At 38.8% G+C, this 18668-nt stretch overlaps 2 pseudogenes across 2 annotated transcripts; one reads left to right on the top strand and one right to left on the bottom strand.

The window, feature by feature from the left end:
• The first annotated feature begins 1186 nt into the window (after positions 1-1186).
• Positions 1187-2194, top strand: LOC308427084 (glyceraldehyde-3-phosphate dehydrogenase-like; annotated as a pseudogene). Its single transcript has one exon. The product of its transcript is annotated as a glyceraldehyde-3-phosphate dehydrogenase-like (transcript).
• Positions 2195-11240: 9046 nt separating this feature from the next.
• On the bottom strand, positions 11241-18659 carry LOC308427085 (UDP-N-acetylglucosamine--dolichyl-phosphate N-acetylglucosaminephosphotransferase-like; annotated as a pseudogene). Its single transcript has 3 exons — positions 18626-18659; positions 13141-13200; positions 11241-12211 (listed from the first exon to the last, which is right to left on the bottom strand). The product of its transcript is annotated as a UDP-N-acetylglucosamine--dolichyl-phosphate N-acetylglucosaminephosphotransferase-like (transcript).
• Between the last annotated feature and the right edge of the window lie 9 nt (positions 18660-18668).

An 18668-nucleotide genomic window follows, 5' to 3' on the forward strand; every position in this document is an offset into this window, starting at 1 on the left:
AACATTCATAGGTACCTAATGCTAATTAAGTCCACCTGGATCCTGCTCATCCTTCCTCAGCTCCATCTTGATCTTCCTCTGTCCCTTTCTCTATCTCTTCTCCCCCGAACCACTTTCCACCTTCCCTTCCCCTGCCCAATCACTGGCTCTCACCTTTATTTTAATAATTAAAATGGGAAAAAAGATTCTAACGAAGTCGCCCGAGTAAGTGACTAGGTAGCGCTTTTTGGGGAAGTGGAATTAACATCAAAATATAAACAGCTGCAGGACAATCCAGAACACAGGAATGGCTTCCTTCACTGGCTGTCACTGTGTTCCTATGGGGCCTCTAGTCAACGAATTCTGGGGTTATTATTGGTCTAGGTGCTGACTTCTGAGTTTATCTTTCTTAAATAGTTACTTTCTCCCCATAATTCATATTTTCTCTCTTACCTTCTGGCCTTTATGGCCTGGTATTCTGGTAACCAGCAAGTATTTAGGTCCAGTAAGGTGTCTCTAATGGGGTTTTGTGACCTGTGTGAGGTGTTTAAGGTGCAAGCGTTGTCTCTGAGACCCAAGTACTTGTGTCGCCTCTGTGGTTCCAGATACCTACCTGAACCCTGTAGTTCCTAGGAAATCATGAGCTCCAGTAAAGGAAGAATCATCATCCCAAGTTGGAGATCAGAATATGGGGCACAGGGGAGAGGGGTCTTTGGGAGCTGTTGGGGTGGTTTTAGGAAGAGTTAGTAGTCAGCAAACTACACCTTACCTGGGATCCATAGTATAGTGGTAGCATCCAGAAAAAAATGCTGCTGAAACTGAGAGCTAGAATATGTAGCCCAATGGATAGAGTGCAGTTTGTAGCTGATGGGCAGGCTTTAAGGGACAGACGTATATTTAAATGTAGTCTGTAAATGAAGATAGTGAAATTTAGCTCTGCATTTATTATTGTTTTAATAACATGTGATGTATAAATTTTTATACATAGTTTAAATCTCCTACTAACACTATTCTTTTAATTTACTCAATGTATATAGTTCATTCTCAAGTGTTAAACAGCTTTAGATTTTTTTTCAAATAACTTAATATCAGATTAATAACTATAGTATTTTGGTTTCTTAAAAAAGAAAAAAAGTCTCTCTGCCCCTCCCTGTTCTACAGACAGCTGCATCTTCTCATGCAGTGCCAGCCCCATCCCTTAGACAAGATGGTGAAGGTCAGTGTGAATGGATTTGGCCGCATTGGGTGCTTAGTTACCAGGGCTTCCTTCTGCTCAGGATCTAGCAAAGTGGAGATTGTCGCCATCAACGACCCCTTCATTGACCTCAACTATGTTGTCTACATGTTCCAGTGTGACTCTACCCATGGCAAATTCAATGGCACAATCAAGGCTGAGAATGGGAAACTTGTCATCAATGGGAAGCCAATCACCATCTTCCAGGAGTGAGATCCCGCTAACATCAAATGGGCTGATGCTGGTGCTGAGTATGTCGTGGAGTCTACTGGTGTCTTCACCACCATGGAGAAGGCTGGGGCCCACTTGAAGGATGGGGCCAAAAGGGTCATCATCTCTGCACCTTCGGCCGATGCCCCCTTGTTTGTGATGGGTGTGAACCATGAGAAATATGACAACTCCCTCAAGATTGTCAGCAATGCATCCTGCACCACCAACTGCTTAGCCCCCCTGGCTAAGGTCATCCATGACAACTATGGCATCGTGAAAGGGCTCATGATCACAGTTCATGCCATCACTGCCACTCAGAAGACTGTGGAAGGCCCCTCTAGAAAGCTGTGGTGTGATGGCCCTGGGGCAGCCCAGAACATTATCCCTGCATCCACTGGTGCTGCCAAAGCTGTGGGCAAGGTCATCCCAGAGCTGAATGGGAAACTCACTGGCATGGCTTTCCGTGTTCCTACCCCCAATGTATCTGTTGTGGATCTGACATGCCGCCTGGAGAAGCCTGCCAAGTATGATGACATCAAGAAGGTGGTGAAGCAGGCAGCTGAGGGCCCACTAAAGGGCATCCTGGGCTACACTGAGGACCAGGTTGTCTCCTGTGACTTCAACAGCAACTCCCACTCTTCCACTTTTGATGCTGGAGCTGGCATTGCTCTCAATGACAACTTTGTGAAGCTCATTTCCTGGTATGACAATGAATACGGCTACAGCAACAGGGTGGTGGACCTCATGGCCTACATGGCCTCTAAGGGGTAAGAAACTCTGGAACCCACCCCCCAGCAAGGACAATGAGAGCAAGAGAGAGGCCCTCAGTTGCTGAGGAGCCCCATCCCAACTCGGCCCCCAACACTGAGCATCTCCCTCACGATTTCCATCCCAGACCCCCATAATAATAGGGGCCCAGACCCTCCCTACTCTCTTGAATACCATCAATAAAGTTTCGCTGCACCACCCCCCCAAATCCTCAGGTAAGTCTGGACCTTGAATTAGTATTATGTCCAGTTTTCTGAGCAACTGCCAGACTGTTTTCTAAAGTGCTTGTAGCAGTTTGCATTTCCACCAGCAATGGAAAAGTTTTCCTCTTTTTCTACATCCAACCAGCATCTGCTGTCACCTGAGGTTTTTTTTGTTTGTTTGTTTGTTTTGTATTTTGTTTTTTTTTCCATTCACACTGGTGTGAACTGGAATCTCAGGGTTGTTTTGATTTGCATTTCCCTGATGACTAAGGATATTGAACATTTCTTTAGGTGCCTCAGCATTTCTGGGCATATACCCCAAAGAAGTTCCAACACAAAACAAAGACACATGCTCCACTATGTTCATAGCAGCCATATTTATAATAACCAGAACCTGGATACAACCCAGCAGACAAATAGATATAGAAAATGTGGTATATTTACACAGTGGAGTGCTACTCAGCAATTAAAAACAATGACTTTATGAAAATCTTAGGCAAATAGATGGAACTAGAAAATATCACACAGAGTGAGGTAACCCAGTCACAAAAGAACACACTGGGTGTACTTACTGATAACTAGGCAAAAAGCTCGGAATGCCCAAGGTACAATTCACAGACAATATGTAGCTCAAGAAGAAGGAGACAAAAATATAGATGCTTCATTCCTACTTTGAAGGGGGAACAAAATAATCACAGGGGGGATATGGAGGAAGGCACCTGGAAGAAACAGGGAGGGAGGAAGGAAGGGTGGATTAGGTTTAGGAGGAGACTGGGTGGGGAGAAGTACAGAGGTTCAGGAAATTGAATGGAGGTATGGAGCAGTAAAGATAGAGAATTGGGGTAGCCACTAGAAAGTCCCAAATGTCAGGAAAGCAAGAGGCTTCTAAGACCCAGTAGGAATGACATTAGCTGAAATATCCAACAAAGGAAAGAGAATCTGTAGACACCGTATCTAGAGGTTAGAGTGCTGTTTGAGTGATAAGACCATCCACCCACCTCAAAAATACTAATACAAAATTGTTCCTTTCTAAAGGAAATGCAGGGACATAGAGTGGAACAGAGACTGAAGGAAAGGTCATTCAGAGACTTGCCCCCTTAGGGAATCCATCCCATCTTCAGACACCAAACCCAGATACTATTGATGATGCAAAGAAACCATTGCTGATAGGAGGCTGGTATGACTGTCCATTGAGAGGTTCTGCCAAAGTCTCACCAATTCAGAGGATGATGCTCCCTGCCAACTGTCAGACTGAGCATGGGGAGTCCAATGGAGGAGTAAGGGAAATGACTCTAGGAGCTGACCCATAGGAAGGACAACAGTATAAGCTCCCAAACTCCCATAGACTAAACCACCAATCAACATGTACACATGACGGGATTCATAGTGGCAGCTGCTCATGTAGCAGACGAAGGCCTTATCAGTGGGAGGGGAGACCCTTGGGCCTGTGCAGGCTAGATATCCCAGCATAGGGGAATGATGGGGTGATGAGGCAGGAGTGAGTGTGTGGGTTCAGGAGCTCCCTCATAGAAGCAGTGGGGAGCGGAGAAAGAATAGGGAGTTAGAGCAGGAAAAATCAGGAAAGGGAATAATATTTAAAATGTAAATTTACAAAATCTTTGTATATAAAAACAAAATAAGCAAACAAACCTCAAATATGTTATGTGAATATGGTTCTGTTTTGATCCTTAGTATGGGACTAGAGGCTGCTCAGAGCAGGTTATTTTATTCTGGGTTGTCTAATATACTAGGCAGCTCCAGATATTTTAATTCTGAGGACTACGGAGAGGGTATAAATGGGAGAGCCCCGTTATGGCCTGCGTGGATATCCCTCCCACTGTTGCTGATCACTGCTGCTTCTGGTTAGTGCTCTTGTGTTTGTTGGAGTGTGGTTTTGCTTTGGCTGGATTGGTGGATTGCTAGATTGTTGCATATCCTGAAGGCAAAGATTGTACTTGTCATAGAAACATAAAGCCTCTCTTTAGGAATGATTCTAAAGAGGTACACACCCCGTTTGGGATAGTTGGAAGGATGGTGGATATAAGAATCCAGTAGAGTAGATCAAAAAATACACCAACAAATTTTATTTGAAATATTCCTACATCCATTTTTAAAATGTGCTTTTAAGTAAACTAAATTATATCACTTCCCACCATGGCTTTTCTCCCCCTAACCTATCTCAGGTACCTTTTCTTTCTTCCACTCTCAAGTTGATATCCTCTACTTCTTTGATTATTATTCTTGCATGTACACATGTAGACACATATACATATATTTATACATAAACATATAAATACAACATGGTGTTTGTGTGTGTGTGTGTGTGTGTCTGTGTGTGTGTATGTGTGTGTGTGTGTGTGTTTGTGTGTGTGTGTGTGTTTGTGTGTGTGTGTGTGTGTGTAGGTGTGCATGTATGGTCTCAAGACTAACAATTCTGCATTGAGCAATGAATAAGGGAACTCATCCCTAGGAGAAATGAAAATTTCTCTCAGTAGTCCTTAGTTTTCTTCAGTTTTTTGTGTTGGGGTTGGACCCAATGAACACATCCCTTCAGTGTTAGCATACAGCTTGATATTGCTCTTTTGCTGTTAAGCAGCCACTAATAGGACTGTTTCATAAGAGACTTCATGGTTTTCTGGGTTTTATAATCTTTCCTGAGGATCTTCTTTATTGTTCCATGGGCTATAATCAGGGTAATGTGTGTGTGGGTCTTTATTGCTGCAGACACTGATCATTTGTGGTGCAAGAATTAGATGATACAAGGTGTATCCCTCATGAAAAGCCTTTTTCTTGCACTCTTACAAATGGCTGCTTAGCAATCTGATAACAGAGTGAAAGCAATTAAAGCCCCATTCACAGCCTCAGCACCAATGAATTATGTCAATGACTACTATGATAAAATATCTTTAAAGGTGTATTAAGCAGTGCTCCATGCCCTAAGTAACCAACTGCTTTCTGTATATTACCTTCCCACCAGAAAGGAAACTATGGCTGTTGCTGAAAGCATAGCCGTGTCTACAAAACTAGTGATGTCTTAGGCACTGGGATCATTTGAAAATTATTTATTTCCTTGTATGTTTATGAGATTGACTGGAACTTTATATCATAGAATTATTTACTTTTAGGGTCAGTTATTGGCTCTATAGGATAAATTTAATAGGGGGTACTTTATCTTCTTCTAAAATCTGTGTAGAGTTGATCATATTTGTTTACTAGAGAACCAGACATCAATAAAAGTTCTTCAATATATTATTTTACGATCTCTATTTGAAAATGCATTATTTAGATATTCAAATATTCTTTAGTCCCATTTTCTATCTTGATAAACTGCATCTTTCTATTAAGTTTTTATTTTAAATCTTTGAGTTCCTCCTTTTTATGCTATTCCTTTACTTCTCCTTGATTTGAGTTTAATATCTTTTGTGTTACAATCCAACTTGGGAATAACACTTCAGCTGCAGGCTACAGTCGTGTTCTATGTTCATTGGTCAATAGTTTTACTGTGTTTCTTTTTCTGCTTATTCATATTTATTTGTTTTTCAACCTGTTGATGTAAGAAGTGGTTCAGTGCACAGCTTCACTAGCAACCTCCTAGCTGTTCATATCAGGAGCTTTGCTCAGAGGAAAACCCTTTAATAGTTTAGATGTTTTACCTAGACAGAGAGTCGGAATTCATTGTAATTTAACTCTCTTGAGTACCATGTATCTGAAAGCTAACTGTAATGGAAGAATGAATGTCTACCTTCTTTACCAGTAGGCATAATAACTTTCGCTGAATAATTAATGTCCTAAATTGTCCCTTAAGTGCATTTTTGAAGTACAAGCTATTTCCGAATTGATAATATCTTTGTTTGGATATTTTTTCCTTCAAGACCTGTAGGTTCTTCCATAACAAGTTTATTAGAATCATAATTCTCTTATAAATCACTTCCACAGAAACTGTATGTTTTAACCTTATCCTAAAAATGTTAATATTTGAATCTCTTCAATAATAGATAAGGTGACATGAGAAAATGATCACTTTATTTTTAGCTTAAAATTTTATAATCTGTAATTTTGTCACGTTTGATTTATTGATATGTAATTTCTAAGAAAGAAAAAAAGAACTTGGGTGTGTTAACCATTTCAAAATCAAAATTGTGATGCCCAAATAAAATCTAAGAAGCTCTGATGGAGGACACAAATTTCAATGAATCAGGCATTTCTGAACTTTAAGACATGCATGTAGATGTTAAATGAAAACTTTCTGTAGTTGATTCTCTCTTACTGCCACAAGGGTAAGAAGATTCAGCCTGAGTTAAAATTTGTTCTAAGTCCCTTCTGCAGTAATTTATCTCCCTATTTCCCTTTCTTTTTTCCTAATTTTTTTACTTTTTCCCTACAGAAAAAATATTTTTTGAGACTTGAAGTGTTAAACTATAAGAATAGTCTTTTCAGAGCCCTGTCTAATGTTTTGTTGTGGTTTGCTCCTATCAGTTGCTGCATGAAGTCTGTCTGGTCTTTTTAATAATGATTCTATTAGATTATAATTGTAGAACACTCTGTGGGTAGGACAAACTGTAGGTTTACAATTTTATGGCTGGGTTGGTGGGCCATTTCCTACACTTCAGGTCTTTCTGGGTTATAGAAATAGTCTTGTTCAGGCTCAGTTTCCCCATTACTTGGAGACTTGGCTAGTGTTACATGTGTATCTTCCATGTCTCAAATGCACCAAGTTTCTGCCTCTTGCCCTAAATAAACACTCCAAATTCTAGCATTTTTCCCTTTCTCACTCTTACCTGATCATTTGTTTCCAATACAGTTGTGCCCAGTCCACTTATGAAATCTATGTTATTTTCTTTCTCATGGAGATTCTTTCTCCTGCATTGTTACTTATCTGGGTCTGTGGACCATAGCATGATTGTCTTTTACTTTACAGTTAGTATCCATTTATAATTAATGCATTCTAAGTTTATTTTTCTGGTTATGGGTTCCCTCACTCAGGTGATTTTTTTCTAGTTCCATCTATCTGCCTGCAATTTTACTATACCATTGCTTTTTTTATCAGCTAAGAAGTACTTAATTATGTAAATGTACTACATTTTCTCTATCCATTCTTCTGTTCAGTGACATCTAGGCTGTTCCCACTTTCTGGCTATTTTAAATAAAGTGTTTTTTTGTGGTAGGATGGCATATCCTTAGAGTATATACACAGGGGTGGTATAATTGGGTCTTGAGGTAGGTCCTTTCTTAATTTTCTGAGAAACTGATAAACTGACTTTTCTGGGGGGGGGGCTTGTTCTTTTCTGAGTAGTAGGAGATGAAATATGGAAGATACAGGAGGTAGGCAAGCGGTACTGGGGAAAATAAGGAGCATAAATGTAATCAGGATGTAGTATGAGAGACTATTAAAAAATAAAATTAAAACAAATAAAAATAAAATTTAGGAAAATAATGAAAGATTCAGTACTAGTAAAAAAACTGAAAGGTTCTTTGCTATCTGTCCACTTGTGTGTGTGTGTGTGTGAGTGTGTGTGTGTGTGTGCGTGTGTGTGTGTGTGTGTGTGTGTGCTCGCGCACCCGTGTGTGCATTTGTAAAATTAAATAGATATATCTTTTGACAATAAAGTTATGGCTGTCCTTTTCCCCTTTCAAAACCTTTACAATGCTTTAAATAATTAATGACTCGACTATTCCATAATTGATATTAAAATTTAGTTAGAACAGATTTCTGTAAAGAAATTTAATACTTTATTGAAAATATTGTCATAATCATTTAACTTTTCTGAAGACAACAAGAAGGTAAGAGTAAAGGAAGGGTAATCTGTCAGAAAAGACAAAAGAATATGTAGGGAGAGATTAGTGCCTGTTTTTGATCTACTGTGGTTTATTCTGAGATTGGCAATTTAGTAGTTGCTAAGCTACTCATATGTAGCGTGGCAGTGGGGTGTCACGCTCGTCTGGACAAACTTTGAATGAGAAGAGAGAAAGTCTATTCCTTGTAATCAGATAATTTCACAAATTTTGGTGTTGGAATAAAAAATAATGTCTGGAGAATTAGGATGTTTTAGTTAAAGATATACAGTTTTAGCAAATATTTTTCCTACGTGAATAAACTGGGCAAATTTTTGATTCAATGGGGAATATGGATTGCTGACTCCTAATATGCTTAGTAAATGATGATATTTATGGAGAATGGTTAAAGTCGTAAGTGACCATATATTGTTTATATATATATATATATATATATATATATATATATATATATATCATGTCAAAGAAGCCAATGTCCCAGACTCATGGAAATAAAAAGATCTTCACTGGAACAGGCCCAGCAGAATTCCAATGCTTCCCCCCTGGACTTGGGATACATGTAGATGAATGGTTACACTGTAGCTGAAAATAGTATACACAAAGAATACAAATCACAGTTTCCTTGTAATGCCTGATGACATTTACCTGAAAGTGCTTCTGTGCAAGAAACTCCTATGAAGATTAACCAACCAACCCCACGCTTATTTCTTATATAATAAATGAGTTGAGGAAGAAATGAGGAGACATATGCACAGAGATCAAAGAAGCTTCGAGGAAAAATGGAGGCTGAGAGCAGAGCTGCACCAGCTCATTCAGAAAGTACTTTTCTGGTTCCAGGGGATGCAACAACCTATTCTGGCCTTTGGGTACCAGGCTTAAATCGGTGCATATTCTTATATGTAACAAAATGGTATGCACATAAAAATAATTATTTTCAAAAGACAAGCAACTTTATAAAGAATAATTGGATACTGAGAATCATTTGATTAGTGAAGGTAATTTGCTTGAGAAAATTACAAGTCACCACAAAATAGTTTTATTCACATAAATATAAGTGGAAGGTTCTAAATCAATTTTATACTGACATTAAAATAAATAAGTTTATTAAGAATGTTCCAGAAGTTCTTATCCTTAGGCAGTTTAAACCCATGTTGAAGGGAGTGCACGGATTCAACAGAGAGTAAGGCTTGAAACAAAACATACACCCACTTGAAAAGTAGCGCTTCTCCTCAGTTTTAATGTGGGAACCGATGGATTTCTAAAAAGCAGAAGTTAACCACTAATTAGTTGAATGGCCTTATTATCTTTGCAATTCATGCATATGAGCAGGTTCTTATGCATATTGGGCACTCATTAAAATAATGTTGAGTAGATGAGTGGATTCCTCTATGTGGCTAGAATTTTATTCCCCTCCACTAAAGTAAAATATTTAACGGTTAAAGACTTCAAAAGGGAAAGTTTGAACAGATGGGTACAAACTAGTCTTTGTTCACAAAATATAAAATTAATTATGATGAATAGTGGCAATGGTCTTTCACATCAGTTTATTAAATTATCTGAAGAAAGTAGAAGAACAACGAATAAAGATTAGGAGGAGAAAAACATTTCCTTTTTGTTTGGTTTTGTTTGTGTGCTTGTTTTATTGGTTGGTTTTGTTTAGATTTTTGTTTTGAGGCAGTCTCCTTATGTAACACAAGCTCATCTTAACTCTCTCTTCTTATATAATTTGTCCAAGCACTGTGATTATGAATATGTATTTCATAATTCATTTTGATTTTCAACTCAATGTCATTTAGAATCATCAAAGAAGCAGACCTTTTAATATGGCTATGAGGAATTTTCTGCTTTTGGGTTATCAAGGTAAAATGATCTCCCCTAAATATGAATAGGACAGTATCATGGGATAATGTACTGGGCTGGATCAAAAGCACAAAATGATTGAGCATCAGCATTCATCATTGTCATGATTGTCTGACTGTGGAAGCCAGCAGCTGCCTTGAGCTCCTCCCATCTTTCCTTCTCTGTGTAATACGCTGTGTTCTTCAACTCTGATGCGGTTTACACCCTTCAGTTCTTAGCTTGTTTTCCAAAATAAGCCAAAAGAAAAATAATGACTGCAAACACGACCTAATGAACTTTTATTTTCAAAGATGGAATATTTATACTAATTTATAGACTGTTAACGTACCATAATTTTATTGAATGTTTGCTTGTGAGTTATACTAAGTAGGTTACATTTTTACTATTTTTATCTTTAAAATAGTCATTCTACATAATGAGATTACTACCAGGAGGCACAAGAAAGATTTGTTCTCTAGCAAAGTTGTATAGTAGAAAGAAAGAAACTGTATAAGGAACTTAAAGACAATGGTCTTTGTCTGAAGCATTCCAATGAAAATCAATCCTGCCCTAGAGTACTATCTCTTCCTTTAGTGAAACGTAAGGTATTTATTATGACCTTTTAAATAAAAAAAAATGTACAAAGTGAGTCTTTTCCTCTTCTTTCAGATAACAGTAATTTACGTTGTTGCTTGTCATTAGTGAACTTTAATCGTCCAGGAAAATAGTATAGATTAAACATATTCTCAGTAATATTAAATAGTAACTGGAATATGTTATTTTTAAAAGTCCTTACTTGGCATTACCTGGATTTTTTTAAAAACATGTAAAAAAGCAATCTTTTATTGTCACCATTCTGAGTACATGGTCCTGCCTCTGCTCTTCCTAATCAGAACACACTTAATTTGATAGTCAAACGTGAGGTTACCTTGGAGTGCTCCGTGCCCACCTGGCAGGGCTACAGATGAGGCAGAAAGGGAGGGAGCAGCAAACTGAAGAAAGCCACAGGTAAAGTCCAACTAGTGAACTTCCAGTCCACTAAGGTGTCCATCCAGGATGTCAGTAGTCACAGATGGCAGCAGAAGCTAGAACAAAACTATCAACAAGACCTGGAGCAGAAGGCAGTCTCGGACTAGACAGAGGTTGTCCCAGACTGAGGTCCATTCCAATGGAGAATGTGTGGTACAGAGCGGTCTTCAGGGAGACCAGACATCTCAGAAGAGTGGGATGAGCTGGTATCGGATAGAGAAGGTGAGGGCGCCGCTCAGGACCTGCAGGAACAGCAAGGGCAGTGTGAGGTTTCTCTATGTGTAGGCACAAAGACTTTAAGAAGCAAGTTGATGAGGGTCCTGTTGTTACACTCCGTGAAGGCACTATTCTCACTCTAGCCTCGGTGAACTGTCACGAGCCAGAGACTGTCTGCTACCTTTAAAATAAAGGTGCCCGAGAACTTTGGTATTGAACTTGAAATAGCTCATTTCCAGTTTCCCTGTCTTCGTATTGAGTCTGGGCCTACGGTGTCGGTGTCTAGGACGGGATGATCTGGAAGAGCTGAGGCAGTGAGCAGAGGAAGTTGAACACTTGTAGCATAAAGCAGCATGGTCTTGCTGAAGTGTCCCAAGACTCCCACCACGGCAAAGGACATGCCAGCAAAATAACAGAAGGTATCTCCCACAAATACCTGAGGCGGATACCAGTTATGGTACAGCAATCCCAAGGTGGAGAAAACAAAAACAAACAAACAAACAAACAAAAAACGTTATCATGAAGTAGACGGAAAAGATCACCTCAATAATCACCTTCCAGCTCCACCAAGTTGAAGACGATGACAGAAGCAGAGATGACTATTGACTGACCAGCCTCCAGGCCATTAAGTCCCGCTAGGATGTTGATGGCATTGGTACAGGGCACTGAAAGCAGTCCCGTGTAGACGTAGTACAGGATTCCCAAATCCAGATGCAGGCCAAGATCCAGAGGAAGGGCTTGGGTACAAAGATGGTTGTATTTCCAAAGTTAGGGAAGTAAACCGTGAGGATGTTGTGAGGCAGCTGTGGGCAGCATCAGCTTACGACGCCATCGCAGACTGAGTACATCATTAGCAAACCCCAGGAAGATAATGATCAGATAGCAAGGACTGCACCTATCAGGGCCACAAAATCTACTGCCGGCTGAGCTTGTTGAGGTCCTGGTCACAGAAGCGCAGTGATAAAGTGGCTAGCAGCAGTGGGAACTCTGGGAAGGTCCACATGGAGACCCTCCAGGGGCCGCTGCTCCACCACTTCCTCAACTAACTGGTAAGCCAGGAACAATTTTCAAGCCTCTGCAGCCTGCAGTGCAGCTCCCTACATGCAGATCTATTATCTGGGTCTTAACTACCCTTCCAAAGCTGAAGCGAGTAAGTCTTGATACTCAGTGAAGTAGTATTCAGAGGTAGAGGTCAATGGATAATACGGGTTCCGATTCTTTTTATTTGCACCCTCTTTGCTTTTTCTTTCCTAGATACTATAGATTGAGTAACAACACCCTTGGAATCCTTTCCTCTAACTGGGCTGCCTTGCCTAGCCATAGCAGGAGAAGATGCTCCTACATCAGCTGCTCCTGGATACAGCAAGAGAGGACGTGAGGACAGAGAGATGGAAGTGGGGAATGATATAGGGCGAGATTGTGGCAAGGGGTGGACATCTATCAGAATGTAACATAAATAAATATTAATTTTAAAAAGACAAGAGAAAAAATGAAGCGAGTAGCATCAGCATATCATTTTCTTTCTGCCATGACAACCCATGGTACCACTGGCCAGAAAACATTAAAACCAAGTGATCAACGATTTGGATATTTAAAGTTTAGGGAGCTGAAATCTTTCTTCCTTTATTTAGATTTCTATCAGGTATTTTATCATAGTGACAGAAGACTGGCTGGCGTAAATTTTGACATATGGCAGTGCATAGAAAAAAAATGAAGATAAATTAGCATTTCTGTAGCAGCATTTTGTTGCCGTATAGATGAATTGAATATAATCATAAAGTGAAAATGCATCAGCTTTAAAAATAGCCATAAGAAAAGCAACATTCTGTCCTTTGCTGATTCATATTTGAGGCAAAGTATTAATCTCACTGTTCTCATTTTTACTCATCTGAAGAACGGGACTAGTAAAGTTTAACACGGAACTTTGAACTAAAAAGCACACAAGAATTTTAAACACTGTCACAATGTCCTCAGAGCTTGTGAGGTAGTATGAATGACAGGGAGGGTGCTTCAGAGCCTCATATATTTAAATGCGTGGTCATAGTTGATCGAACTGTCTTGAAAAGGACTAGGATGTATGGCCTTGTTAGTGGAGATATGTCACTGAGAAGGAGCAATGAGCTTCAAAAGAAAATGTCTGCCTCAGGTCCCTCCAACTGTGACTTTCTTTCATTCTGTTTTTCTGTCTGCTATTTGTGAACAAAATGTTAGCTTTCAGCTATTGCTTTAGTAGACAACCTGTGCCTGTGTATATGATCCTGACCATCCTGGCTGTCGATCCACCCTCTGAGTCTTTAAGCAGACTTACGCTTATGTACTTTCTCATAAAGATTGAAATCTTTGTGATTTATCTTCATAGAAATAGAAATGTAACTGAGATAGTAAGTCTTATATAAAGGACATGGAATAGTATACTAAATCAATGACTATACTAAAACATTTCAAGTAGGACGAATTACATATACCATAATTTGAATCTTTGTATAATTGTTTTTTGCTTTTTATGTAATTTATTCAAAGTGTTTGAGTACAAACAAGGGGACTTCATTTAAGCCCAATTATCTAGGAACTTAGATATCTCTCAATTTTTTAAAGAGTTGACACTAAGGTGTTCAATTTATTTATTTCTCTAGCTATTGTGAATAGGCTTGTGTCTCTAATTTTTATTCCAATATGCTTGTCAATGTGCTTGGAATGTAAGAATCGGTTATTTCTTTTGTGTGTGTTTTACTGAAACAGATTAGGGTAGTCTATAGGGTAGTTTACAGGGTCAGTCATTGTCTGAATAGGGAAGCCTCCCATAAGTTTGGGTTCATTTTTTGGTGCTACTTGTTGAGGATTAGGCAGTACAAGCTTCGTAGAAGTACATCCCTGGGGACAGGCTTTGAGAAAAGAAAATGACTCACACAACTTCAGTGCTTCTGCTCTGTGCTTCTAGCATGAGCTCTCAGCTTCCTGCTCTAGCCACAATGCCTACCCATGTGTGTTTGTTTGCCAAGATGAACTCTTATCGTTATGAACTAAAAGCCAAGGAAATCCAGGTTATCCATAAGCAGCTTTTAATCATGCCTGCAGTTTTTTTTTTTATAGCAACAGAAATATAAGTAAAAATATGGAAGTTAGTACGGAGAATGAGCTGCTGCTATGAAGAAGCTGTCCATGGAAACTTTCTTTCTTCATTTCTTTGTTTCTTTCTTTTTCCTTCTTATAATACTTTCTCTCTTTTTTTTTTGTTTTTTGAAGGAATTTTCAAGACCTTAAAAATTTGGACTACAACAGTTATTGAATGCTTTAAGCAAAAGTTTTATTTTTTTTGATTAAGGAACTTTATTTTAAAAAGACAGAGATGAATTTGCAAATTTTAAAAGCATTTTTGCATGAAATGATTTTTGTCAGTGCTTCATTTTTTTAAAGGTCTGATATTGAAATATTACTAGTTACAATGAGCATAAAGTACATGTAAAACAAAACATAACATGGAGATAGTCAAAGTACTTTTTGGCATGTAAAGATTAAACATAATGATTGTTAAATACTAAGGATTGCCACAAGACTGGATTCTTAGCTCCTGAATTATTAATGATTTAAGGTCTAAATGTACCACACTCTGAAAGAGTGCTATACACTATTTTTACCAAGAAGGACTGAAGCTTCTACATTTTGACCTTCCTTCTTTTTGAGCTTCATATGGTATGAGAGTTTTTTCTTGGGTATTCAGAGCTTTCTTAAGCTAGTATCAGTGACTACATATCATGTCTGTTCTTTTGTCACTGGGTTACCTCACTCAGGATGATAGTCTCTAGTTCCACCCATTTGCCTAGGAATTTCATATAGTCATCGTTTCTAATAGCTGAGTAGTACTCCATTGTGTAAATGTACCACAATTCCTTTATTCATTCCTCTACTGACATCTAGGTCCTTTCCAGTTTCTGGCTATTATAAATAAGGCTGCTATGAACATGGTGAAGCAGGTGTCCTTATTATATGTTGTAGCATCTTTGGGGTATATGCCCAGGAGTGAAATAACTGGATCTTCAGGTAGTACTATGTCTAATTTTCTGAGAAACTGTCAGAATGATTTACAGAGTGGTGTACCAGCTTGCAAGGTCATCTTGTTGAGACTGGAAGACAGTTGGGATAAGAGAAATTGAAGGCTATCTCAAGTTGTTTTGAAGTGCAAGAATGTTGTCTTTGACTTTCAATGAAGGAGCTAGAGAAAGAACTGAAGGAGCTGAAAGGGTCTGCAACCCCATAGTAAGAACAAAATTATCAAGTAACCAAACCCACTATAGCTCCCAGGGACTAAAACACCAATCAGTGAGTTCACATGGAGAGACCCATGACTCCAGTTGCATATGTAGCATAGGACAGGATTCTCTGGCATCAATTCTAGGAGAGTCCTTTGGTCTAGCAAAGGCTTGCTTTCCCAATGTATAGGAATCCCAAGTTGCTGAGGTGAGAGGGTGGATGGGAGAGGGAGCACCATCATGGAGGCAATGGGAGTGGGAAGGGGAATGGGATAAAGGGAAAGGGGATAACATCTGAAATGTAAATACAGAGAATATCCAATAAAAGCAAATGAATAAATAAATAAATAAATTACAACATGAAAAAAAGATAATATTCACAACTAGGTTAGAAGCCATTCCTGTGATATTGTGGCAAAAATTTTTGGCTGCTTATATACTTCTATAGGTTGAGTACTTGAATAAGACTAAATTATAAAGTAATTATCTAAATTGTTTGATGGATGAAATTTCAATATAGCATAATGTTGATTTTCTGGCTTAGTTATTGTTTATAATGTATATCTACTATTGATGAAATATTCAAACAGAATATTTGTAAATTTTAAAAAATTTAAAGCTTGAGAGAAAATGTGAGCTATGAGAGTTTATTAAGCCAATCTTATGCTATAACAGAGGTTGTAATTGCTAGGCAGATTAGAAGCTCTACATAGAGGCTTTGAGTGCCTGCTCATAAAGAGAGCTGTGACTTCAAGACAAGAGGCCGCATACCCAAGCTTCAATCTTGTGAAATAAAGCCTGAGATGTCTAGTTTTAGAGAGCAAGTATAATCAAAAGAGTGTGTTAATGCAGTTCATTGAATGCGGTACATTTACACAATAAACTATATCACAGCTATTGAATACAATGACTTTATAAAATTCTTAGGCAAATGAATGGAACAAGAAAACATTATCCTGAGTGATGTAACCCAATCACAAAAGAACACATGGCATGCACTCGCTGATTGGTGGATATTAGCTAAAAGGCTTGGTATACCCAAGATACAATCCACAGACCACATGAAGCTCAAGAATTTGGAAGACCAAAGAATGGATGCTTCAGTCCATTTTTTTAAAATTTTTTATATAATTTTTATTATAATTGACAGCATAAATTATACATATATTTGTGTTACCAGAGAAAGTAGAAAGATACCACTAAAGTTTGTTTAATTATGCTATTTTTGTTTAAATATCCCTACTGATGTGAAAGCCACAATAAAGTGGATTCTTTAATTGTGTTATTATGCAGTCTGGTAATAAGGCAATGAAATTTAATGCTTGAAATTCAAATTCAGATTTAAGTACTATGTATGATCTTTCACATAAATGCATTGCATACAGTTAACTGATGAAAAAAATCCACAGTGCTTCAGTTCTTTTTTATATTTGTTATTGTATATTCTCTGCATTTACATTTCAGTTTTTATCACCTTTTCCCAATCCCATCCTCCTCTCACTCCCACTGCCTCCATTATGGTGTTTCCTCTCCCAACCACCCTCTCCAACCACAGTGCCTTGTCATTCCCCTACACTGGGAAAAGGAGCCTTCCCTAGAACAAAGGCTTCTCTTCCCACTGATGTCAGGAAATGCTATCCTCTGCTGCATATGCAACTGGAGCCATGGGTCTCTCTTTGCAATGGCATTGGTTGGTGTTTTAGTCCCTGGGAGCTGCGATGGGTTTGGTTAGATGATAATTTTGTTCTTCCCATGGGGTTACAAATCCTTTCAGCTCTTTCATTTCTTTCACTAGCTCTTTTATTGGGGTTCTCTTGTTAAGTTTGATGGTTAGCTGTGAGCATCCTCCTCTGTATCTGTATGACTCTGGCAGAGCCTCTGAGGAGGCGTCCATATCTTGTTCCTGCCAGTAAGCACTACTTGGAATCAGCAATAGTGCTTGGGTTTAGTGACTGCATATGGGGTGAATCCCCTAGTGAGACAGTCTCTGGATGACCTTTTCTCCAGACCCTGCTCATCTATTTTTCCCTTTATTTCCTCCCATGAGTGTTTTGTTCTCCCTTCTAAGAAGGACTGAGGCAAGCACACTCTGGCTTTCCTTTTTTTTTGAGTTGTCTGAGTTGTTTCTTGGGTATTCAAGCTTTTTGGGTTAGTATCCGTTTATAATTGAGTACATACCATGAGTGTTCTTTTGTGACTGGGTTACTTCACTAAGGATGATAGCTTCAAGTTTCATCTTAAAAGGGGGAACAAAATATTTACAGGAAGAAATGCAGCGACAAAGTGTGGAGCAGAGACAGAAGGAAAGGCCATCCAGAGACTGACCCACCCGGGAATCCATCCCATACACAGTCACCAAACTCAGACAATATTGTGGTTGTGAAGACATGCATATTGACAGATGTGTGTTACAGCTGTTTTCTGAAAGGTTCTTCCAGAGCCTTAGAAATAGAGTTGGATGCTCTCAACCAACCACTGAACTGAGAACGGGGGTCCCAAATGGAGAAGTTAGTAAAAGGACTAAAGGAGCTAAAGGGGTTTTCAACCCCACAGGAGAACAACATCAACCAACCAGGCCCATGAGAGCTCCTACAGGTCAAACCACCAACCAAAGACTAAATGAAGAGGGACCCATAGCTCCAGCTGCATGTGTAGCAGGGGATGACTTTATCTGCCATCAACAAACAGGCCCTTGTCCCTGTGAAGCCTCAGTACCCTAGTGTTGGTGAATGCCAGGGCAGGGGGTGGGAGGGAGGGAGTGGGTGTGTGGGAGAACACTCTCATTAAGGAACTGGGGGGGGGGAATGTGAGAGGGGGTTTCCAGAAAAGAAGATAACATTTAAAATTTAAGGAAAGAAAATATCCTTTAAAAATACATAATAGTGGAAAGTATATGGACTATATAGGATATATATACACACACACATATGAAAAATACATATTTGTGTATGCATGCATATATATGTAACAAATGAAAATGTCTGTGAGAAAATTCCTACCACAGACATAAGTTATATTCACCCAAATGAAACATTTTTGCAACAAAGACAGTTACAAAAAAAAAAAAAAAACAGCCAATCAAAACAGAGGGTTGTGAATCTACCTACAAAGCATCTCATATACCTCAGGCTCATGTAACATTGTGGAAGA

This window comes from Micromys minutus (assembly GCF_963924665.1).
Source record: "Micromys minutus genome assembly, chromosome: 11".
Classification (NCBI taxonomy): domain Eukaryota; kingdom Metazoa; phylum Chordata; class Mammalia; order Rodentia; family Muridae; genus Micromys; species Micromys minutus.